This window comes from Larus michahellis, chromosome 10 (genome assembly GCF_964199755.1).
Source record: "Larus michahellis chromosome 10, bLarMic1.1, whole genome shotgun sequence".
Lineage (NCBI taxonomy): Eukaryota > Metazoa > Chordata > Aves > Charadriiformes > Laridae > Larus > Larus michahellis.
Window position 1 is genome coordinate 13,245,072 of NC_133905.1, and position 26,200 is coordinate 13,271,271.

At 39.5% G+C, this 26,200-nt stretch overlaps 1 long non-coding RNA gene across 1 annotated transcript in view; it reads right to left on the reverse strand.

The window, feature by feature from the left end:
• The window catches only part of LOC141749331 (uncharacterized), a 59,553-nt gene extending 40,286 nt beyond the window's left edge, over window positions 1-19,267 (reverse strand). The window contains exon 1 of the long non-coding RNA XR_012589321.1: window positions 19,168-19,267. This is a non-coding gene — a long non-coding RNA (uncharacterized LOC141749331). The remainder of the gene's footprint in view (window positions 1-19,167) is intronic.
• Window positions 19,268-26,200: the final 6,933 nt, after the last annotated feature.

Consider the following 26,200-nt stretch of genomic DNA (forward strand, 5'->3'; position numbering starts at 1 on the left):
TTTACAGACATAAGAAGATGCAAGCAACAGCTCCCAATCAAAAAAGAAGTGACATTAAATTTGATTTACTCTTTGTAGGCTGTAAAAGTAACTTAAAGGCCATCCCCTCCCCATACACACAAACTCTCTCTGCCGCCCCACATACTCTTTCAGAAAATCTTTAACTCTGTTTGGAGAGCTATTTATTCTGTCCTTGGCCAAAATCTTACTGTTAACATTTTTAGCTGAATGACTGCAGATATTGTTTATGCCTTTAAATTCAGGCTGCTTTACATTTTAAAGTGTTTTTGTGTACATCATTAACTCAGGGGGTTCAAGCCGTGGGGCCAAAGGCTCCTCCAGTTTTGTCACAGCTTTACACAATTTGAAAGCGTACCTATAGGAACAAAGCACAAAAGCCATGTCTGGAATTAAAAAATGAGAGAAGCTGAGAGAGTCAAAGTTAAAGATTATGTTTTTCAATCAGCCATCAATCAGGCAAAGTGGCACAAATTGCAGGCAACTCATTATTGTTTTTTAACCACAGTACAGTGAAGTATGTGATATTGTTTGGTTTTCCGCGGTTACCTTTAACACCACAGGCTTTACTTTTTATAATGCCCAGCTCACTTCGCAGCTAGTGAAGTCCTGTGTGATGTGCAGCTGCTGTTACAATGGATGCTAGCTACTTTCAGCTACATTAGCTTCAGATGACCAGACTTCATTCTCCAGTGCATTTGCAGAGGTCCATCCTCAGCCTTCAATCTAAATGCCATGCTTCAGGAACCATCTCCAGGTATGACACACATGAATACTTCGACTTTTTAAACTGCTGAGGGAATTTATTTAGTGCTTGCAAGATAATCAGGGTACTCCTGGCTCAGAATTTGGACAAGCCATTGGATGTAGCACGTGTTAGAAGCTTTATGGTATTTCTAATGATGATCGATGGTGGTTCTTATTCAAGGCACAGCTCCAGTCACATCCAAGCAACAGCTAGCAAGCCACTGCTGCCCATTCCTCACCTGATTCAACGCAATCATACACAGACAGCATGAGTGAGGCAAAATTTGAAAACATAATTTAAGGTTTCTCTTGTTTTCTCACCAGTATGATATGGTTAACTTCCAGTGACACAAGAGTCCCTGGTTAAGGCAGTTAAAGATGTTTCGGAGACACATACATTGAAGAATCAAAATAAACAGCAGTTAGTAATGGTTGTAGAATAGATATTATTGGCATGTATGTCCCAATTTCTGTTAGACATTCTTTGGAAAGGTATGACACATGCCTCTGCCCCATCAACCAGGCAGGTGTATAGCACGAGTAACCCATAGAGCATTAGCTTTGACTCACAAAACACTGCACGGTTCCAAATCAAGTGGAAGCAAAGACCTTTACAATCCTAGTGGAAAGAGAAGCTGTGAGTTTTCAGAGTTTGGAGCCTACAAAGAAGCTGAGCAGCTCTGTTTAAACTCATTAGACAAATGTGGTCTCCCCAGAGACAGCCCTGCATAGCAGAGCATTAGGTCACAACTCCACATGAGACTGACAAGTGAATCACTCAAATTTATTTCAAGTTATGTAAATATTTGTGAGACTGACAGGTATAGGAAAATTATTTACCATAAACAGGAGAAGGAATTAAATAGCATGCCTGAAATGGTACCACAACTTGCTGAGCAGGAGTTAATATGCCAAGCATTTGGTGCAGTAGGTAAAAATTCATAAGGCACCTCTCTAGCATTATTTTGCTCATCTCCTTATGGCATCTAGTCTATAGAACCCAAGGGTTTTACCACCGTGCTAGTCCGTCTTGGTATGCATGCACACCCCTACCCCAGCCCAAGGTCACGGCATTCCCTGCAAACACCTTGCTCTGTTTTTCCAAGTGTGAAACTTCTGGCCAGAAAAACATCAAGACTTTTTGACAGCACATAACTTTCTACCACCTCTCAGAGGAACACCCCTTCAGAACAAAAACGTAACATAGCTCACAGCGTCACCAGAGCTGTTGTAAAATACACTTGGGCTTTGTGAAGATTCATGCTTAACGCCTTTGTATAATTTGTGGGAACAAGCTCAAAATCTCCCCTGCATACTAATGATGTATTATGCAGAAGAGCAGGATTGTATTAAGTAAAACATTTTTAGACGACTAAGAGGAAGAATGAGAAGCAGAAATATAAGTAAAGATCCTTCCACCTACCTGTGATCACAAAAACATTAGTGAATGGTGATGCTAGTTTCTGCTCCAACATAAACTCTTTTTAACTCTGCAGGGCTAGCTCTGATTTCAAAGGTTAGCTCCTCCTTATGGCAGAGAGAACGATGGGCAGCGTTCTGTGGCAGATAGAATACAAGAACTAGGACTCAAAGACCAAGTTTGCCCAATTTCTGTGACCTCTTAAATGTCACCTAACATTTCTACCTGTGTTTCTTGGTCTAATAAGACAAACAAACTTGTACTGGAAGAGAATTGCCATTTTTGTACTTTTTTTCTGAGATATTATGCTGTAAGTACTGCTGCTGGCCTTTAATAAAAGGCTAAAAGGTTGTAACCAGCACTCACTCCACTGCAAGACAGAGGCATGCTTAACTGTCTGGCTTAGCCCGTCTTCTGAAATCAAGAGTGACTTAATTAATCATGCGTATTCTTACGAAGATGAGCCAGACATTGCATCCAGTTTCTTTTTTTGTCCTGCTACATGGCTGAAATGCTGCAGGTAGTGAACACTATAAGGTTTTAGAAGAGGAGAACTAGAAAATAGCTTTTATTATTATAATAAATACTATTTGCATTCAGACAACAGTAAATACTGTCCACAAACACATGAAAATAGAGCCACTGGCTGAGAGAGCTTACGATGTAAAAGACAAGTTTTATTTACCTTTTAGAAACATTTTGGTTCTTTTAAGCAGCAAAATATGATTTGATAATTATTACCTTATGCTGTCCTGACATTTACATTACATACAGAGCTGAAAGCTAGAAAATACCAGCTGTTCTACAGAGGATTTTGTTCTCTGCAGGGTAAAAAAAAAAAACCCAAAAAACAAACCAAAAACACACCACACTATTAAATTGCATTCAGACCTGTTAAAAAAGAAAAAAAAAGTACACTTTTGGATTCCAAGATTGGAAGAGTTTTGAGTCCTGAACTATGTGTGGCTCAATGAAGGTAGTTTGTGAAGGGTTAAACAAGTTTTATGAAGTCTCCTATTCAAAGGATAGATTGCATGTACTTACAAACTGGGGGGAGAAGGGGGCGTAAAAAAGTAACAAAATTTAAGGTTAAATGCTCTCCTGTATCTATAAGAGTCAAGACCTGAGCACTTCCTGGAAACACATGTATGTCTATCTAATGACCAAAAAGATTGCATTATCCTATATTTGCATCATTTACTGAAATGTACAGAATGTGCCCATGAAACGGGGAGGTAAGGTGAGAGTCAGAGACTGGGACTAAATCCAAACCCATTTATACCCTAAGGAAATTCTCAACTGCAAGAGTCATCAAGCACCATTCTATACGGAGATTTGATCAATCCTCTCTCCCCACTTCCCCCAAAGTTCACACCTTTTAAGCATCCATTGCTCACAACAGTGACATTTAGTAGAGATTGTGAAGGGCTTAGAGCAGCACTAATTTTTCCAATTCTCGCTGGACTGATGAATGGCTCCTATAAAAGGTTAAATCATCACTTATCCTGCCCCTCAGAATTGCAGTGCTTCCTAATCTAAACTGTGCCGTAAGCACTAAAAACACAAGGGAGAACAGTGAATAACAACAGCTTTTACCTAATAGCAAAAGCAGCGTTACCCAAAGCCCAACTGCCTTTACTCCGCCTTTAGCCTGATGGTCTCTGGTTGCCTCTCGTCCACATGAAGTGAAGACTGAGGATGGAAAGTGGTTGGAACAAGTCAGTCATACGCTACATCTCAGGCTTGTCCATAACCTTCACTAATGAAGCTGGATGTTTGCTATGACCAATTGATTAGTTTCTTAGCTGATGACAGGGGCTCCAATACCCAGCTTCCTCCACAAGGTAATCACTGGGGACTCCACAGCACTACTCTGTATTGCCAGAAGACATGAGGACTGTTTCTTTCACCGGAAAACCAGCAAGCAGATGAGCTAGGTGGAGGACTTGGTGAGGCAACCTCTGCCACAACAGCTCGGCCAGGTTCCTGGCATCACCCCTTTTTCAAAAGGATGTAGAAGAGTTTCAGCAGCCCAGCGTGCAGCCTGGATGCCGCAACTGAAGCAGCATTTCTGGATGAAGAGTGCTGTTTCTATATTCATAAACTGCCTCTAGTGTAACTTGATAGGCCAAAAAGTCTAAAGACGACATTGCCTTGATACTTACCCTCCTGTCACTGATGCAAGATTGTACCTACATATCATCAAGACACAATGCAGCCAGGTAATGCATGGCAGTTATCTTTAAATTAGAAAATAATTTAAAGCTGCAGACCCTACATTCAACCATGCTATGGGGAGTAGAGCACAGCGTAATTACAGATAAAAATCATAAATTAAGATGTCTCCTCTCCATTGACTGAAGAGGGAGCAAGAGTTTCCTTCAAAGATGATTCAGAACAGAAACCTAATTTGTGATCTGTGAATCACCTGTGAAGGAGTCCCGGCCCCCTTCCCATCACTGTCTGCTCTGGCAAGAGTGAAAAATTGTCTGTGTAGCATCTAGCTTCAGTGTCTATTCACATCATCCACGCCAAGCATCAGTAGGACATGACATTTGCTTGTCCTCTTTGTCTATTGAATAATCAGTTGGACAGTCAGAATAATGAGTTTTGATGTTCCATTGTTTCCACAGGATCTCAATCTAGATTGAGACCCTGAGAGAAATGGCTTAGTTTGTAATTTAAAAGCAATATAGAGCTTTGTGAAAATAAGGATAAATGAAGTTTTCCTGAAAATTAAATCCCTAAGTTAACAGAAAGAATACCAGTTAACAGGTAAAGATGATTTATGTAATTAAAATACTCATGTACTATGAATAATCCTAATTTGCATGAGTATTAGGTCATTTTTATGTAATTAGCTGAAGCAGAAGGTTTTTTGTCAATTAAACTAATTGTTTTTCACACTAGGTGTAGATTGAATATTGATCTTTTTTATTCAGCTCACTTACATAAGCAAATTAGATCTAATTGCATCCTTACTACATCATTACTCAGTTATTGTAAGTTATAGAAAAATATATTCTCTTGTAGAATAACGCTTTCTTTGTGGTATTGATGTTGAAGAGAGGCTGGTTCATTTAAGAACTTCAAACTATTTTTTCCATATGTCAACTTAGTGGATACTTGCATCACACACTATGCCTCATTATTATTTAACTTAACATACCAGTAGAGATCTACAGGGATACAGGAAATGCCTAAAAGAATGGCTGTTTCTTTTGGAAACGAGTTAGAAGAGTGATCACTCAAGCAATGACAGCTCACATAGAAATAATGACATGACTTTTAAAATGCAATAACATTATAGAATGAATTTGGGTTTTGTGGCTTAAGAAAGGTTTAAAAAGTGAAAGATTTTCACAGTTTTAGATTTGGGGTTTTTGTTTTGGGTTTGTTTTGGGGCACGGCAGAGAAAGTTACTTGTCATGTTTTACTTGCAGCAAGTTGTAGTCTTTTAGTAGCTTTAATGGATGTTTCACTTCAAACCTGCTATTTTTATTATAATGGAATAGAAAAATTATGTCATCTAGATTTACTTCTACATTTCTGCTCTGTGTGATCTATTTGTTACACACTAGCTCTTGAAGGAAGGCTGGAGATAAAATTCCAACAGCTCATATTAGAAACTTAAAAGCTCTGGGGACAGAGCAAGGTGGATTGTCTCCATCAGAAAGGCTTAATTTAATCCTCACAGCACCTCCTACTAGAATGCTGTAGAGATGCAAAATTTAATATTACTCAAGCCATACACCAGTTTTCATGGTGGTTTTTTCCTATTCATGCTGTTACTTCATTCCAAGCCCTGTACCTATAGAGCTTTATACTCCATATACTTCAAGTAAAACAAAAACAGCATGTTATTTTTTTCCCCACCAGCTTTTATCTCTATGCACAGATTTACAAATGATTTTTTGTTATTGTTTTTGCAGATTCCCAAAACATAGAACTGCTTTTGGTAGTAGATATTGTAGCTAGCTACCCCACCTTTCTCCCCTTTAAACAGTGTGCCTTTGTACTTTCAAAGGAGGTCTTTGACTCCGCAACACAGACTGGAGCCCAATTGTTTCAAGCCTGGTACACCCTCCCCTCATCTCTCCTCCATACACTGCTCACGCACACACCCTGCGATAGTCCTTCTCCTGACAATACCATGTGTTAAGTCCTGATTTGAACTGGTGCCAGTGCGTATTTAAGCAGCTTATGCACTACCTCTGTCTCATCTTTCAGTTTCCAAGTTTCTCGGAAGCTTGTACCTGAAGGTACATGGAAAGAATCCTAAATTGCCTCCGTGGTATAGGAAGGTCTCTCACCTTGTTCAACGAGAATGGGTATCTGAGAACAGTTCTTTTTGGATGTCACTGTAGGGATCTATTTGCAGTCACACGAATCTCCAGCCTAAAGCTTGTACCACTTAAATGATTACAAGCCATTTCTATTTCACTGTAGTGAAACTCTCATGGTAGCTTGTAGGTACAAACTGCATGGTCATACAGATTTCCACGTCCTTCCGCTTCCCCATCTATGCGGTTCCCACAAATACAGGATGGAAGGAAGTGGCCTACCTACAGTATGAACTATTTTATCTTAAGTACAGCTGCTGGAATTGCACTAGGCATCAACTGGCTAAAACTGTTATAACCACACTCTTGTAAGATGGGATATGGACCACATAGCCTCTGGACAGATTTGCTATTTCAAATGCATTACTTTCCCAGATTTTTTTTTTTTTTTGCAGATTAAGCAATAAAAAGAAAATGCAATTTTCATTAGAGTCTTTGATGTTTAAAAGCAACTACTCCCTGGTCAACAGGTACTCAGGAAGCCAGAGGCCTCACTACATTGCTTCCAAAATTCACTCTCCAAATATTTTCTTGCAGAGAGGAGTAATGCAATTATTGCTTACGCAGACACATTATTTGCCTCAGACTACCTGCAACTTAATTGACTTACCACCTATGAAGTGCTCAGCTATAACACTGCTCTAAGAATAGCAGGTTTTGACCTGAAAGAGCTTTGAAAGGCCAATGTCCTAGCTGTAAAATAATAAGAGACCAACACTGGAAGAGGAAGACATTGAAACGGAAAATTCACTTTTTTTGTATCACTCGCATTCATGTATCAACTCATATAAGCAGAAAAGAGATACATTATGTCTTCTGCAACTAATTACACAATTTGGGGATGCAAAGGAAAAGGTATCTGTTGAACTCAGATGAGGAGGATTTTTTTTTTCACCTCATTGGCAATCCCCCACTGAAACAGAGATAATGAAGTTACACCATATCACCACCCCATACAGATTTCCACTCCCAGGATAAAATGTCTAACAGCACCATCACCCCCCCAGGCTGCTCATACCTTTCTCAGATTTGGTAGTAAGAATGGTTTGTTTCTCATAGCACTGATTCAGAGTAGTTGACTCTGCAGAGTAGTGCAGCAAGGCTCATTAATGGAAATATTTACCACCATAAGCATTTAAAGTAATAAGGAATATCCAGACTAAGGATGGTTACACTGAAGTACATTGTGTCTGCTTCAGAGAAGTACGAAAAAAAATCTAGTTCGGGCAGTGCTAGCAGCAAGCTGCTTACCATGGTTTGACCTCTGCTAGTATCTCAGCTGCTGGGTTGAAGCTTCAATAGCCCCAGTCAGCCTCCAGCACTTATTCAACTGTGGTGTTAATTGTCATATGCTACCATAAGATAGTGAAGTCTTCAAGACACATTCAAACATGTTATTCCAACAAAATTTTGGATGTTTTGCAAAGGAAGTCATACCTGTGTTTCTTCTCTAGTTCAGGCTAGAATAAATGCTCCTAAAGTCACTGCAAGCAGTGTGTCTTAATGCAGTACAAATTGCTTTCCTTAAAAAAAAAAAAAATCAGAAATGAACAGTACTTAGGCTTGATGGATTGTTTGTCCTTTTCACTTGTTAAAATTCTCTGGTGTTAAAACTGGGCCATATAGAACAGAGTTGTTGGTCTCAGAGCCCAGATGCCAGCTGCCTACATTCTTATAGCAACTGCATCTGGATTTCTCACCACTCCGGTTTCAGAGTGAAAAGAAAAAAAGCTAATTTCCAAAGAGAAAACACTTTTTCCCCCCCATAAATCAAGCAACTACAGCCTATCGAAGTCGAGGCAAAGGAACAGGATTCACCACAATTCTCTGCCTGCTGAGCTGCCTTCACTAATCACATGGCCAGTACTTGCCCATTGCAACTGTGAGGTGAAATACATTCATTTTGGCATTACCATAGTGGCTTAGGTGAATGCATTTTATTGCTCAGTGAGGTAGAGCTAACAGCACTTGCAAAATCAGTGATAGAAGCTCAGCTGGCAAGCAGTACCTTGTTAAACCACTATAAAACAGTCGTGTTCAATCTTGTACCAAGAGCCTACACAACAAGCAGAGTGGGAAGAAAAAACCCTTAAGAACAAACAGTCTACCATCAGCTAAATATAACCACCTCAGCAAGCTCGTAGTTGGGGAAAACAGACTTCATGCGAGTACAATGCATCTGGCCAAGTGACAAAGCCGCTATCTTTTTTTCCACGTGTTCCCTAAGAAATGAAAGTATCTGAATATAGGCCCTTGATATAGATCTGCAGATTCTTATTAAATGTGCAAAGAAAGCATTCTACATCTGCAACCAAAACATCTCAAAACTCATTCAGATATTTAAGTCGATAAGGTTAACTGCATAGAAAGATAATACTTCTCTTGAACACTGAGAACCATCCTCAAAAACAGCTTGGATAAGTCTGATAAAACATGCTGTCAATGAGGTGCAAATATTTAAATTGTATAAACCACCTTAGACTTATCTATACTTAGGACACCAGTTGTGGAATGCTTTTTTCCTTCTGTTTAATCAAAAGGAGAAACTAAGGGACCGCAAGGCCTGTGATGATGATGTAGACCCTTACATTTAGGACGTTTTTCAGAATGAGGGAAATGTGTTCTCGAGGCACAGAGCAAGTACATCGTGTAAACACACAGCACAGAACAGGAAGCCACTCATTACTTTAACCACCACCCACCTGCCCGACAGCTTCAGGTTCACAATAAATTTATTCAGTTTTGTTCACTGAGGACTGCACTGACTGGGTTAGATACAATTCATCTGCAACATAATACCTTTTATCTTCAACAGCAGAATGCGAATGATTCCTTTGTTAGCAATATACAAGAGTGCTGTTAATCACAACTGGGCCCACAGGCCAAGTTTTGGAAACTCCTTCTAAATACTTCAACAACAAGATATACTTGGAGCCATAAAGTATTAGGTACCTGTTTTTAGGGGCCTATGAATACTGAGTTAATTAACGTCTTGTAGACCATAAGTAAGATTTACTTCTTGACCTACCCTTAATATCCTCAACTTTTAATGTATGCTTAATTTACAGTCTGGACTGGAGCTTGCTGGCTACTTGCCTGCTTCAACTGTTGTTTTCAAAAATTCAAATCTGGATATCCTATAGGGGTATGCATATAGGCATATAAAGCAATGGCAACCATTTCACTATAGCAAGCTTAGACAGCTAAGATGGTTTTACGTGCCAGTAAATGCATTTCATTTTCTTCATCATTATTTTGCATATTTGAGACCCCACAATGAAAACACATCTAAGCCCGCATTCTGACACTCAGGAGGGATTGCATGTAGAGCAAGATCATGCTACTCATTGTCTTGAGCTATAGCTTCAAATACCTTTCTATATATCTCCAGACTGAGAAGTAGGGAAGCTTCCTTTGAAATTCATGGCCCTTTTCCATTTCTTTACGAAAAGAGCAAACTTTTGATACCATTTACTGCCAGCTAGCTTTGTTTCAGCCATGCTGGAATTCTGAACAAGGAGATGAAGGAGGACTCTCTGGGTAGTAAAAGCAATATCCAAAAAATAGGTATAATGTACATTTGGGACCATCTATGAACAGCTAGTATTAGTTATAGAGAATCAATGTTCAAGAACATCTAGAAAATCCTGTGGGATCTCTCTGTATCACTATAAATAAAAATGTAAATACACTACCTAGCATACCATGGGTATCATTCAAATATTGGTGTAAATTACAATTGAAGTACTCTATCTTTTTATTTCTCACAAATTTTAATGCTGGACATTATCTCCTGGAAGGTCATACAGCAAGGGAAAGGCCCAATCCCTACTCCACCAAGCATCTTTATATTTACCTCTACTAGAGTTAACACGCTAAAGCGGTACCAATGGATACTCATTTAAAAATATTTCTTTCTAAAGTATTTTTTAGCAACTGTGACAGAGGAAAATACTGCAACACAGTCAAATATACAAAGAATAACTTTCTCCCTTCTTGAATTGTTTCCTTTGCTCACACAAAGCCTTCTCTGGTATTAAGAGGAATCCCACTGCAGTCAATTAAAACAAGGCTGCTCATGGACAGAAAAAACAGCCCTTTACAAATCAACTTGCAATTTTCTTTTTGTTCTGGTAACAAAAGCAGAAATGTGAGGGAATGGAGAATACTAGAAAACAGCATGATCATTGTTGTTCATAGAACAGGTTGAAGGTTTCAGCAGGATAATCTTCCCTGAAGTGTCATATTTTGATGATCAGCAGGTAAAAATATTAAAGGAATTTTCACATAGTCCTTGCTTTTATTAACACATAAACAGTACCCTATTTCTCAGAAAGTTTTGTTAATATCTGAAGACACCTAGAGTTTTTCAGTGGATTGATATTCAACTTGATATTCCCCTTGAGGAATCAACATAAATGGTAGAACCACAGTCTTTCTTGGCTTTCTGAATTAGTATATCTACATGCTTGTCTTTTGCTAGATAATTTTGTAAAGTTATCAGGTGTTTACACAAAATCATTAACATTATAGTTAAAAATACAAAGTTCCAACACCACCCCCAATTCTCGCTATTGGTAACCATATAGTAGAGCTAACTAAAAATGCATGAAGTCTGAGAACTTAGATTTCGGTTGACTTCAAGCCTTGATAAATTTAGAAAAGCCCTGGCTAATTGAATTCTCACCTCTAAAAACTGTTGCATATTACAGCAGAATGTTTAGAAAAGAAGCAACTCCTGGCTGACTTTATAGAATAATTTCATTCTGTATAATATTTCTATCTTACTGTACTCAAACCTCCAAGGCTATCATTGGGCATAATTTCATTACAAAACCTACATCATGCACTTCTTACAGTCTCAATAACAGAAGGATGATACTCAATCAAGAACATTCTATTTTCTACACTTGAGAAGAGCAAGTAGTGTTAACGTTTAGGGTGTTAAGGTGTTCAAACATGCACATACCACCAAGTGTTACACGTTAAAAGCACTCAACTCCATATATAACCTTGTCAAAGTAAAGACTCTTAGCATCTCACCTAATGCTTTCAGTCTAATCTAAAGCCTATTGAAAGCATACTGCGCTTCTTGAATGATGCTTAGTATTTTTGGAAAGCCTCACCAAGTACCTTCAGCTGCCACTGAAATCACCAGGATTTGCAAGCACTCAGCATTTTACACCGCAGCCACCACGATCAAATGCCTTCTGAAGTAATGTTTGTCTCTCCTGCTGTGACTCACTTGCCTTCTGCATCTGGTGTTCTAACCTTCCTGCTCCAAGAAATCCCTCTCTAGGGAACACCCTGACTCAGACTCAACCGACTGGCCCTTTTTTTTTTTTTTTTAATAGTTCCTTAATTTAGGTTCATTCTATTTTCTGGAGGAGGCAAAGTTCCTCTGTTCTTTTTGCTTTCTCTGCTATTTCTCTAATGTACACATGTATTATTACAATACCTTCTTAGTATCATTATATTTCCTGGCAAGAAAAGTCTGGCATCAACTTTAATACAAAGGTTTAGAAGCTCCTTTGGTTTATGGACAAATTCTCACTCCAGGTGGGGGGCGGGTGGGGGGAACACCATGCTTCGTGGTGTTTTGTCAGAAGATATATCTTCTATTACTCCCCTCTTTTCCCCTTGCTATTACATTTAGGCTTGAATATAGATTAAGAATTAAAAGTGAAATGAACCCAGTAAAACATTCACCTGCAGACAGCAAGCTCAGACAAAGAGAAAGCTTCACTAGACTTTTCTCCATGTCTTCCTCCCTTTTTCAATTTTAAAAAGTAAAATCTCCTGGAATGGTTTTCACAGTTTTTATGACTTTTGTAAGGCTTCTTTAATGACCCTTCCAGGTGATAAAAAGTACAATTAAAAACTATAGTTCTCTCAGATAATTCATATTTTCTTCTGGTGGCACTAGCATGATCAGCTTTACAATCAGATGATACACCTTTTCTGTGGATGGTAATTAGGTTCCTAAAAGTTTCCTAAGCTCTTAATTTCAGGCTCATCCTTTATAAAAGATTATTTGCAAGAGAGATGCCTTGTCTCTTAAAGGTAAAAAAACTGAAAGAGACTACCCACTGTGTTTCAGTTATTAAATTAGCAAAAGAAGTGCTTATGTTTGAACACTCAAATGTGAGGCAAGACTCACACAGCCATTATCCTGGTCTGGAGGTATCTGAGTCAGCCTCACATTTCACATGGGGCTTGCAATCAGACACCTTTTCACAGCTGTGCTGCACACAGTTATCAAAATGCTAACAGTCTCAAAGATGACAAAGCTGGTTTAGGGTGTTATTTTAAGGAAAAATCTTTAAAGCATAGCAACACAGATCTACCTCAGAAACTACAAGGGAAGGTATTCAGACAAAGACTAGCTGCTCTCCTAATGCTGAGGGACTCTCTCCGTTACAGGGAGCTGTACATTAGACAAAGGATGTAAAACTATTCCAATTTAAGTTAGAGAGGAAGCAGATCAAGGGAACTCAAAGGTGACTTAAGTCATTGGCCATCATTCCAGAGCAAAGCTGTGACAAGGACAAGAGCTGCGGTCAAGTTTAGATGCAGAGTTTTCCTTGGCCTCACATCAGATCATGGAAGGCAATGTTCATACTTTTCATATTTTTGCTCAAGCCTGAGCAAATCTTTTGCTTCCTTAGGTGGGAGTTGAGATAGAATTGAAATCCTTTGGGTGGGCCTAGGAGAGCTCCAGGATCACTGCTTGCCACTATATGCTGCATGAGCTTCTTAGAATAAAAAATACAGTGTTATTTCAATGTGTTACATGGACTTTTATCTTTTTCTTACAGTGCAGTCACTGTACCTTCACCATCTTTCTCATTAGAGCCTCTTTCTTCTCTCTTCACTCCTGACTTTCTTTACACTGTTTGCACTTCTTTATTCTTGTTCTGTATCCGTGTATCGAAACTATTCTGTTGAAGAGCAAACGTCTGAGCGAAGGTTTTTTGGGTATCGAATGTGCTTTTTGATGCAGAAAGTGCAGCACAAAGAATTAAGATTAAAAGAACTGAGCGATACAGTGGAGATTAGAGAGAGCAGAGAATGCTAGAGACACACAAAGAGTGCAGGAAAGCTAAAATCACTTCAAACATTAATATCCTTCTTTGTGTCATATTTTACAAAAAGTGTTCTGTATCTTAAGCTTGAATCTTTTATTCTTTTTATTTTATTTCAAGCAGTTCTCTGATAAGATGAACATCCAAACATTTGAAAACTTAATTTTGTTATATAGATATGGATAAAAATATATATTTTGGGAATATAATACTCTGTGAGGACTTCTGTTAAACCAATAGTTAGTGCTTGAAAAACACAGTCATGAAAGTTTTACTACACAGGACTATTAGAGGGGGGAGAAAAGGCAGGTATCTTGGAATGTGATGAGACTACAAAGAAAAATGCTTGCCACTTTCCTTCATACTTTTTCTCTACTATTTGAAAAACAAGTTTTTAAACACTACAACCACTAGTGGATGCTATGACACAGAGAGGGATATGCAATGGGATGCCTCCTTAAGTAAGGCTGAAGGAAAGGTCTAGGGGTTGTGAGCTTTTTTTGTTTGGTTGCTTGGTTTTGGTTTGCTTGGTTTTGTTGTTTTTTTAATTTATACAACAAGGTTGAAGATTTTCATAACTTTCCTGACAAGCTTTTCTTAGATCTTGTCCAGCTGTTCCTAGTTGCGATCTATCCATTAAGTACACTGCAACCAGGAAGAACCTGATGAAAAGTGTTTTAACTTCAAAAAGCTAAGTAAAGGGGTAGGAAAGAAAACTTAATCGAGATTATACAGAGTTTAGCAAAGAAACACCTTGAAAGTTAAGAACTTCAAGCTAAGCCACTTCAGCTGTCACGTTTACTTTCAATAGAGTTTTAAAACAATTTCTCTCTCTGGTGCAGAAAGAGCATGAGCATAAAATGGCACGCTGGAGCAGTCAAGTCTTTCCCAGAGAAAATGGGCACCCTCCGCAGTGGATCCAGTTCAGTACACAATATTAACATCCTCATAAGTTTCCAAGAAAAACATTACTTTCTTATTGGATGAAGGATGAATACCAATAAATTCCTGGAAGTGACATGTAAATACAGAAAGAAAGTATTTTCTTGGTTACCTCAAATTTATCTTCTCTGCTTCTGAAAACATAGTGAAGACATACCCATTATTTGCCTGCCATGGAGCACAGGGAGGGAAACGTAATATTCGAGGCAGAACACAGTCTTCAATTAATGCATCACTTGAGCTTTTTTCCTTCAATTTCTGCCTGCACTTTGTAACAATTGCACTTGTGTGACTATATGGAAGAACTTCAGGTCCTTAATGCCCTACAAAAGGCTTGGTTCATGCCACTTTGATACATCCTGTTTTCCTGTATCTGTCCCCTACTGTGTTCTTATACAGATATAGAACTAAAAAGATCAGCTTCCCACCAGGCCAATTTTGTCCCATCACAGCAGCCACTGTAGGCCAGATGTTCAACTGGATGTTCTCAGTACAGCTGGCTGTACAGCTTTTCTTAGAGCTCTGGCCCACAGCCTTATCTGAAGGATTTCCAGAGCAATAACGGAAGTCTGAAAAGACAAACCACTAGTATCTGTAGCTGGCTAGTAGCACAATCCAAATTCAAGTCTTTCAGAACAAATAATACAAGGAAGGCAGTGGCATGAGGAAGAATAACCCTGACAGTGACTTGTTGGGCCAGTATATTTGACTAAATAGGACAGATGCACAATAAAATTGGCACCAGCACAAAAAATCCTAGTCACTACAATCCAAATCTCCAGTTCAGCATCCCTTGGTTGCCTACAGATCTACTTATGAATATACCATACAGCTACTATTATGATAAAAGACTTAGCAGACTTGTTAAATACGCTTGATTCTAACAAGAATTATTACATTTTATAGGCCTTTTTAATCAATAAAAACATTACTGGGGAAGTCTCCAATATAGACTGATGACAGACTTGTCCCTCTCAGTGTTGCCTGCACAGCCTCACTGACCAATCTAGCACAGTCTGCATATTTCTAAAAATGAACAGCAGTCTTCACAGACACTACAGGAGGCAATTGTGCACCTAACCTTTATGGCAGATTTGCAGTTTGTACACAATGGGTTGGTTTCTTTAGTTTAGCTACTCCAGAATAATTCCCAGAATAAAAGTCACGTTATCAGAGCAGCTGAATGGATATACGGTAGATGCCTGAGAATCATCACTTTTGTTTTTTCAAACAAAAAAGCAACACACTGGATCAGGGACAAAACACAAAACTGAGCTGTACAGCTGACAGTATAAAAAACAGAAGTCATGACCGGAATAGACTGATCCAGCATTGTTACACTACAGAGACCTACATCGTTAGAAATACAAAGCTGTGAGTATTAACTTATTAAGAGTCACACTTAGAGTGGGAGGAAGGAAAGAATAAACTAGAGATTGAACAATCGTATGAGTTCTATCATGGCAGACAGTACTAAATTTGCTCTGGCCAGAGTCACTAAATCAAAACACGCAACTTCTCCAAGTTGAGTGGTTGACACACTGGGTCAGAACAAATGACAGGTTTGCAAGAGAAAAGACCAGAGGTGAATGCAAGGTGGACGTTCCAACTGAAGCCCTAATGTATTTCCAGACCAACATGACAGGGGCTATAAAATAAGGAGGAGAGCACCGTAATTTTCTTTGGGCTGCCTTATACTGCATCCTGTTATTCAAAGGAAAAAAAAATTGGAAAAAAGGAAAGAAAAAAGACATGCTTTACAGGTGAACACTGATCTACATGTTTGTGAATTAAAAAAGAATAATTAGAAAGAAAGATACAAAGCCTGCTCAAACCACTGCTAGGAAAATGCACCCCTCCATCCCAACACATTGCAGCAGGCAAACTCCCTTCAAGCAGGCAGTCATTAATCCCATACGGTCCTCGTAACACATGCAACCTTGCCACTACTAAGAGTTGCTCCCAGATTTCCTTTGCTTAGATACAAAGAGAGACAGTTGTTCTCACCAGGCAAATATCAAGGTGGCAGTTTCCCTAGCAACAATAGCTTAAGAACTTTCTCTCCCCTTAATCATGCAAATTCTCAGCAATTCAGGACAAGTGCAGGAGAAAGGATTCAGTCTGAGCTTTTTCACTAGAAGAACATAGTTTATACAGTCACATGAATTCGGTAGTTTGCTACCCTTACAGTGTCAAGGGTATAGGTATTAACTAAGAGCCCAGTCCTGCATCTTGACTCCTTTTGTTTTCTTTTAAATAGCCTTCAAAGAACTCCACTCTGGTCTGTTTTGCCTGAATTTAGAGGACAGTAAGAGCCTGGACTATTTTAAATTCCTAACCATGTCTACACTTCTCTTATTTTTCCTTAGCTCTAAATATAAATAATCTGCTTTGGCAATGAAGTGTTATACCGTTTAAATGGAGCAAACCCTGCTCAGATGCTTGTGTGTTTTATTAAAAAGTAAAACCCAGAGGTATAAAATGGCTGTCCCACATCCAAAATTTAGAAGTTTCAAGACAGATGCAAGAGCCTTGAAATTGTAGCTTGTAATTAGAACTAGCAGAGACTCTTTAATCCCATTAAAGATCACCTCCATCCTGTTTTTCCAATATCATGTGATTATGTACTTCATTAAGGCAATTACAGCATCTTTATGAACAGTCCCCCGTCTCCCCTAGCATGGCTGCCGAATGGGGGTGGGGGGAAATCTTATTTCTAAATCTTCCAAAGCTTTTTTCCTCTTTCTGTATTTCAAAATATTTTAATTAAATCCCTGGGCACAAGTGGATATGATTTAGAAGGCAATTCAGGTCTTTAGGCCTACACAGATGTCACTTAAAATCATCTTTGAAGGATGATTTCAGAAACAACTAAAGCACCATTAACGACAGTAAATTGGAGGTGCATGAGTAGCAACCACTATTATTTTGACAGCATTCAAGTTAAAGAGCAGCTACAAGGAATGTCTGCCCATTAATGCTGAGCTGATCAGCATTCAGGAGAAGAACTCATTAGAATATCAGTCAAGTTTTTTGAACTTTTTTCAATGAAAAACCTCAATACAATGAAGAATTTGCAAGATGCGGATAAAACCATGAATTTTCATAAAGCACTAAACATGTAGGAAATGAAACTGATTCACAAGGTTAAATATGCCTACTGAGATCTTTTCACACGTGGCTATGCTCTATTGAATTATTTGCAAGAGGTATTTGATGATTCTTTCAAAAACGAATGGTGTAGCAACCAGAATCTTGAAGTTAAGATGAAGTCAAATATAAAACAAGATAAAATTCAGCTGCCATCAGGCTTCTTTGCAAATTGAAACTTGATTAGTGGCATAAGGAGGACAGCATTTTTCACAGACTTTTGAGCAGACCTAGTGTGGTGTGAACAGGGAGCAGGGTACTCTAGGAAGCAGCAAGTCTACTCAGTCCTTGTGTACAAACCCCACGTTGGGGCAGCTTCTGACAACCTCAGAGATGACTTATCCTCCATGACCCATCATGGCAGACACCATCTAGCTGAATGCTCTGGGTGAACTGCTGCAGGCTTAGCTCTATTGGCAAACCTTTTACTCACCAGAGGCTTCAAAATAAGCTCACCATTTCAGAACAACAGGGCCCTGTCTTCTTGCATCATCATTTCATTATAAGATCAAAACAGCCTCTGAGTTCTCCTAGATACAAAGGTAAAATCCCTTTTAATAATTTCTGCTTCACAATGACACTCATAGTGAGACACCATGGGGAAAAAAGCAATATGATATCAGAAAGCAAGGGTGCAAGTTCTTGTGGCAAAATCAACAAACTTAAAGTACCATAGCTCCCTTTCTTACATAGAGCACAAGGCAAAGAAGAAGTTTCTGCTAAATAGAAACAAATCCTCACAGCATCAAGATCTGCAGCGCTCCTTCAGGTCCATAGAAATGTACATCCAAGAGAGCCACACATACTAAATTATGTTCAGGCTGTTGTGGTTCAAACTGAGTACTCTTTAGCAAACATATTATTTTTTTCAGCAGCTGCTTCCCAGCCTTTTATGCTTGGGTCAGCTGCATCAGGTAGTATCAACCAGTCACAGAAGCCAGATAGAAAGAACAACTTACTCCAGTTTGCTTAAACATGCAGAGAGTACAAGGCAGTGCAGAATCTACGTAATTGTGTCATTTTGTGTTTGTGAATACGCTACTGAGAAAACTTAGAGTACATAGTGAAAATATTAGGAATGATATGCATGAACGCAGTGCCAGGGAAAACATGTATTCAGAGGTAAAGGCTTCATTGCTTAACATTTCTAATTCATGCCTCCCTTGTCTTTCCAGTTATTGTCATCAGGGTCATTCATCCCAAAGGAAAATAATCAAGATGCTGCATCCTGTGGCTACATTTTCTCTCATCACCTTATAAAGGAGAACGTTACAGTTTTTAACCACAGGGGAATCAAAATTGTTACCCAGTCACTTTGGGAATAGTACATGAAAAGCAGACAGGAATACAAAACACCATACAGCCTCCAATTTAACAACAAGCAGGTCTACTAGTCCAAAGCTGAAAGTATGCTAAAAACAGCTTCCAAAAGGCCAAACAAAAACCCAGACAAGCTACTCACCCACCAGCACTCCTCTCCCCAGCAGGGCAACTAAAATCACCTCCTTTTCAGGGACACCTCAAGCTGCAAATGAAAACAATCAAGTACTTAAGAAACCACACCCCTACCATCCCCGCTCTTCCCTAACATTTAATAGGCTTGAACTTCCTTTTTGCCCTTAATCGACAGCTGCACTAACTCTGTGGGATAAAGCAGGGGTCTCTTTCCAGGGAGTTACTTAATCCTCCCTTTCCCCACAGAGATCTCAACCTGCTGTTGCAAATGGTTATAAAACACATCTTTCTGCAATTATGCTGTTAGGTGCCTTCCTACTACCATCATTATCTTCTCAGGCCAAAGGAAAAAGGAAGGTTCAAGAACCCTGCCTGTCTCAAGGTTCCACGTTACTTAAGGAAGTTTTCTCTGCAAGAGAGCAAGCTGTGGAAGGCTTTGGGGTTTTTTCCCTTCTTGAAACTAAAATACAGCTAGCTCCTTTTTTACTTGTTAATGAAGTCTGGGGCCACTGCTTAGGCATATACCCTGAGCTACAGGTGAGAGCTAGGACGACAGAAGATAATACAGAGGGTTGAGCAGCAGGGTACCAGTAGAAATTACAAGAACTGGCTCCACGTGCAGTGCTCTGCAGGCAGAGCTGGGTTAGTGGGATGGCTGGTTACAGCAGAAAGGGGTTTTTATTTTATCCTGGTGTGCATGTAACCCTGCCTGTCCCTGCATTTGTATCTGGGAGCTCACTGCTGAAGTTTTGGGTTTGGTCTGAAGAGAAAAGCAGGCCAAGGCTGCCTGGGCAAGGAGCGATTTCTGTCATATGTCCCATGGAGTAACTTCAAACACACGCCTATGCAAACAGGAGTCAGCAGCCAGTGGCCATGGCAGCTTACACAACCAGCACAGTCCGTGCTGGCTCCTGCTGCCTGCCTTTCCATCGCACACAGCCACAGCAAACCACGGGCAAGTCGCACGTCCTTGGAAGAAGGAGAATAGCAAGGGCTCCCTCGGCTGCACAACCACGAGGCCTGCAGGGCTCGACAACTGCCCCTGGCCCACAGGCGACAGCTGGGCCCAGGGGCTGCCCCTATCCCCTTAGCCCCGGCACACCCCCAGTAACCTCAGTTTTCTTAAAACCTCGAGAAAATGCCTAAAACATAGTTCACAAACCCTTTTTGGCACCTGAAGCGGGACTGAAAGGGGTGATACCCACCCTGTGCTCCCGTTCAGTGTCAGACCAGGCCAGGGGAGTGGACGTTTTATGCGAAGCTCCTTTGTTAATGTGAGGAGCCGAGAAGTTTTAACTGTGGGGTGTAGAGAGCAGGAGGCCTGACCCTCCCCTGCCCCTGCTGCGGCCTGAGGGTTTCCTAGCATGAGCCAGGCATTTCTGAGCAGGCAAATATGAAAGCAAGTGGCTGCTTCCATGTACACAATGGCCAAGTTTATGTCTCCCGTTTACAAAACTCCTCAGTATTTGCAAAACTTTATTTGCCTAAGAAGATTCAAGTATCTTCTTTCCAGAGCACATCCTAATAAACAATTTAACAGGTACATGGAGGGGCTGTTAGCAGTAATCTCACTTCTCTGCTTTTGAAACTGTTCTGAGGAAGAGAAGTGTCAGAACACTGGGCAAGGAAAATGCCTGTCGCCTGCAGTTGGGATGCTTAACCTCTCGGCGGATCATTTCTAAACTTGTGTCCAGCAGTCTGCTCTGAAAATGAACATTACTCGGTACAGTTTCTCAGGTAATCAGAAGAGACAAACCTTTCCCATTCCTTGCTTTTCCTTCAGCGAAAGCAGAGCGTGTGTCTGCTTTTATCAGTCAGCTCACCCCCACACAGGGCCCCCGGGACGCAGCGGCGCCAAAGGTGAGGCCTGTGGGGAAGCTGGAATCAGACCTTTCCCTTCCTCTAACATCTTGCATTTCTTTTTCTATTGAGCTCTTCACTTTCAGCATCCCCTTCTTCATCCGATCTATCTTCTTAGGCTTTTACGCTCTAACTATTGGGACGGAGGGGAAAAAAACCCAAAAAATCAGATTCTGGGGCTTATCTAAGCCTGCGTTCAAGTTTGTGTCTATTTGCTAAGTGGTCCGTGCTGTATTATTGAATATCTGAATGATTTTTGGCCTGCAGCTAGGTTAAGCTTCTAGGGAGACAGCTCAGACAGGCAAGAAAACTTTTCTGGAAGGGAAAAAGAAAAGAAATCCCAGCAGGAAGACTCAGGGATGGACTGCTGAGGCAGGGTCAGGGCTCACAGCTCTCCCTGAGGCGAAACTCTGCCGCAGGGCCTTCCCGAGAAGGACAGATCCTGTAATCACCCTCGGTCAAAACATCACCACACGTCAGGATGTATGTGACACAACTAATGCAACCCAAACAACATTCAGGACCCTGAAAGGGGGGGGGGGAAAAAAAAAAAAATCACTTTTTTTTTCCTAAAGCTTTGCCAAATCTAACAAGAAACAGTAAGAACATTCTCTGCACATCAAGTTGAGGAGCTATGCTGCCTCTCGCTGAATTTTAACTAGTAAATTTCCTAAATACTTTAAAACTGAGCACAGAAACAAGATTACCTGAAAATCAGCTGGCAGTTTGTAGAATATCGGATTTTCCAAGAGTTTGGGCTATTAATCTGTTGGGTATTTAGCAATTTATCTCATTCTTATCTCCAAAACATTATACAAACCTCTATGTAACACATAACTTCTCTAATCACTGAACGTTTCAAGGGTGAAATCCAGGCAGAGATAATGGTTGCCAACTACCACATCACATCACAATTTAAGGCGAAAATAGCTTCCCCTGGCAAATTAGAGAGTGAATAAGGACAAAAAACAGGAATGGGGCAGGTGACCAGGGTTAATCACTCACAACTAGTGTGGCTTGGGCCAGTCAAGAGCTCAACTAAATATTTAATTGCTACAAGTAGTTAGAAGTCAGTCTTCATTCTTAACTCACATTAAAAGGAGATTTCTTGGCTACACAGAACTGAGGGAACGCTTTTTTTGAGGCTTCCCAGCCTTGTTTGACCCAAATTGTTTACCTGGGGCCACACTCTGGTGCAATTCAGCAACACTGACAATGACTATCAATATTAAAAGCAAGTACCACATAACATCTCCTTAGGAGGCTGCTATCATGAGATTTTTTCAAACTCAAAATAACGGAGAACCCTATTTTTTTCAGAGTTTCTCAAACTACCTGTTCCTGTGTTTCAAGGTAAATGGAATTGGTTGTGGTTATAAAGTGTTGGCAGCTTTGTAGTGCACCCCTATTTTCAGTGAAATGAGAAGTTCTTTTGCAAATGTTATTAAAATATGGGAGGAAAGAGATAGAAAAGGGTTAGAGAGGCCTCCATCAGGAAGGCCTGTGGTTGGTTTTTTTTCTCTGTCTCTCAGCCTAGATGCCCAGAGGATTTTGAAAGCCCGATGTTTTTCTTAACTGAGATGTGGAATACTCAAGGTCAAATCTCTTCCACCTGTAACAGAGCCTGTATTTGAACCTGGTTTTTCTGTAACCTTTTGTTCCTGAATATTTTGGGAGGACTCTCCCTCTTTGACCAGATGTTCTACTCCAGGATGATAAATGCCCTGAAAAATAGCTGCAAGAAAGGCGTATTCTTCCTTCAGAAAGGGCGTTCACACCAAGAGAATCTGAGTCTTTCTCTTCTCACTGCCTCTAACAAGGTGAATAAGGGATAATAAAAGTTTAAGTATCTGGAGATCAGCCTCTGATGTTCTCATTTTATTTTTCACAATATTCTTTGATTAAAAAAAAAAGTAAAAAGGTGAATAAAAGACTAGAAAACTTCAGTTCTTCATATTCTGTGCATTAATGGAAGCACCACAGAAGACTTTTCATTTTCAAAAAAAATACAAATTAATGTTCAAATCTTTCATTTCCTTTGTTGGGACAGATGAAATGACATTTTGTCAGTTACATATGCAAATAAGTGCAATGAATAGTTTGAATTCTTGATCATCTTGAGAGTAAGTGCTACTGACATTGAACTTTCAATAGTGTTATTAAAAAAAAAACACACTTTGGGGTAGCGAAAGACTTTTTTTATTCCTTCACATACAAGTTGTGCCTTTGTTCCCAGCAGACAAGCTAATATTGTATGGGGGAAAAAAAGGTAAAATAAAACCTTTAAATTTTTCACTCAGACCAAAGATATTAAGGCAGAAAGAACAGAGCTCACTTAGAAACTTGTGTATTAAATTCACAGGTCTAAAGGCAAACATGCCTTTAACTTCATACTGAGCAGAATGTGCTTTTGCTGCTTTGGCATTTATCGCACGTTTGACAGCGAAAAAACTACTGAATCACAATTAGGGATGGGAAGATTTCCCAGGGTCCAGACATTTTGAAGATTTTTTTCAAACTCAATGCTTATTCAAACTTTATTAAGAATTTTAGATAGGACTTTTCCTCTAAAATGGATCACAGAATTTCTGAAGGTCTAAATGCCTCTTGGTGCCAGAATACCAAAGGTTAGAGTCAACTCTTATATTTCCCTGAACATTTCTGTTGTCCCCTAATCATAAACCTGTCATTCAACACAGAGATATTAGAGTGTGGAAAAACTGAAGCTAAAGGTCAGATTTAGCAGATGAAAGATCTGCTAGAAAAGTGCATTTGTGGAATTGGATTCCTTCTCATGTGTCATGATGTAGATTAGGAGTAAACCCCTTGAAATCAAGGGAGTAAGAGCAGCCTCCTACTCATGTTGGTAGGATTTGGTTCCACTGTCTTTGCGCGGGGAGACAGGACCAGCGTGAGCAATGCAAAGTTTGAAACAATAGATTAATTTATCATTCAACAGACTAATTTATCATATCATTCAACACAAACACTAATTCCTGCCTAAAAGCTCTAATCCTTCTCTAAGAATCACTTTACAAGGCTTTCGTGGTTCAGCTACATGCTTATAGTGTTAACTGTGACACATGTATGGCACCAGTGGCACAGCCGAAGCAATACATTTAACACCTTCCATGTAGACTTGTGATACCGTGAGGGGTAACATTTCTAGAACGTGATATTGTGCACTCTTCAGATTTTATCCGCTGCTGCATATGCTTCTTCTCAAATCAAGTAAAGAAAAAGCACTCGGATCAAGCCAGTGAGATCTCTTATTCACATAAACTTGCTTCTACGGGCAGTCTGCCAAAAATGTATTTGCAATAGGGTGACGTAAGCAACTGACTCAGTAGAAACTGAAACTTTGAGGTTTTTCTCAGAATTCTAGAAATCTATTGCTGAAACAAAGCAATAGCAGGTACTGGGCTAAAGGCTGATGGGTTTGGATTCATTTAACCTAACTTTATCCATTTACAAGTCTGGATCTTAAATTACTCATATGTGCTTCCTCCATAGTCAGTGTGAAAAGTCTTCTGTCATGGGTGAGGACAGGAATAAACCCTCCAGAGTGATTTGTTCTACCCTAAAACGGAGAGATGATCTGGGCTGTTAAAATGCTTGACTGTCTGTTGAACAGGGTAGGGCTTCCCAGCTACAGAATTCAGCACATTCCACCCTTTTACAATGATTTACACTGGGACATGGTTCTTCTTTCACCTTCATTGGCATAAATCTTGATTAAACCCATTTAAATCCTTGACAGAACAGCAATTGCTACAATTGAGTATGTATTTACAGTTAATAGAAAATTATTTTGAAAAGAAAAATACCTTAAATAGCACCAAATCTAACAAAAGAAAGCTGAAAACTTTACATGTTGAGTATTTAACTGTTTTACCTGGAAAAAAAAAAACAAAAACAAGTGTTTGAGATAAATTTAAGAAGTATGTTTAAAATATGCAAATATTAATTAGAGCTGAAAATCAGAATTTCTATTCAGCGGAAAATTACAAAATACTACTATTTTTTCACGTTCCAGTACAAACTGCTGAAGCACCCGCATATTACTACCACATATGCCGCATTTTTTATTAAGAACTTAATTAACAGTTTTAATTAAGAATTCCACTGTTTGGCTATCTTAATGTGAAATAGCTGGAATGATGAAGAATTATACCAATAAATACTTTTAAAAGTCAATAAAGCTTTCTTTGAATCTGCACTGAGGGAAGTCTAGATGAGCTCTGTAATCGGGGCACTCTTTTCCAATGCTTTATAGTCACTGCTTCTCTACGTGCGCCTATGTACCCTTTTCCATAGCAGAAAGATATAGAAAATTCCAAGAAAACTGGACAAAATTAAAACATTTAAATAACAACTTCAGCACAGAGACATAACAAATAGGTTTTTAAAGGTGTTTAGACAGTTATAATGGTAGGTAGTTACCCCACTGAGGTTCGGTGAGTCTGTGTCTAACTCTATAACACGTGTAACATACTCAAAATGCCAATGATTACATACAGGTCTAACCTGCCAAATTTAGCCATAGCATTACATCATCTAATGTATTCCTAGAAGTATTTTTCACAGTAATATTCTTGTTGCACCAAATTCTCCATGCATAAAATTCTTTTTCCAGTACTCTGTGTAGTGAGGTTTCAGCAAATGGAAAAAGAACTGTTGTTGCTGTTATCGGCATCACACTTCCATCTCACTTCCTATGCTTTTAAACTCACGGCCTGACCTGACTGCTAATGTATTTTTACACTATACATAGTCTATACTTTCCTCAATGAAACATGACCTACTTACTTCCACTTGTGTGTCCCAGCTTATCCATCTACCGGCTGCGAGTTATGTTTGTTGTGACAGATCGCGCACTTCAGAGCTGTCATTCATGTGTGGTGTGGGAGAGCATTTTGGAGGAAAGCCTTCACCTGCATTTACCAGTGTTAAAACTTAAACTGCTTATGAAAATGTAAGAAGAGTTTGATCACAGCATTTCCTTTGGGCCTAATTCCGCTACCCGTATCCACAGAAGACTACTCCTCTGCAAGAAGCTCCTGTGAAATCAAATTAGATCTTTTAATATTGATATTACAAGTTTGAGTGAAGCCATTTCTTTGAGGTAATGCAAGAGGTTAAAAGACAGAAACTTTCCTCTTCCATAGAGGAAGCTTACA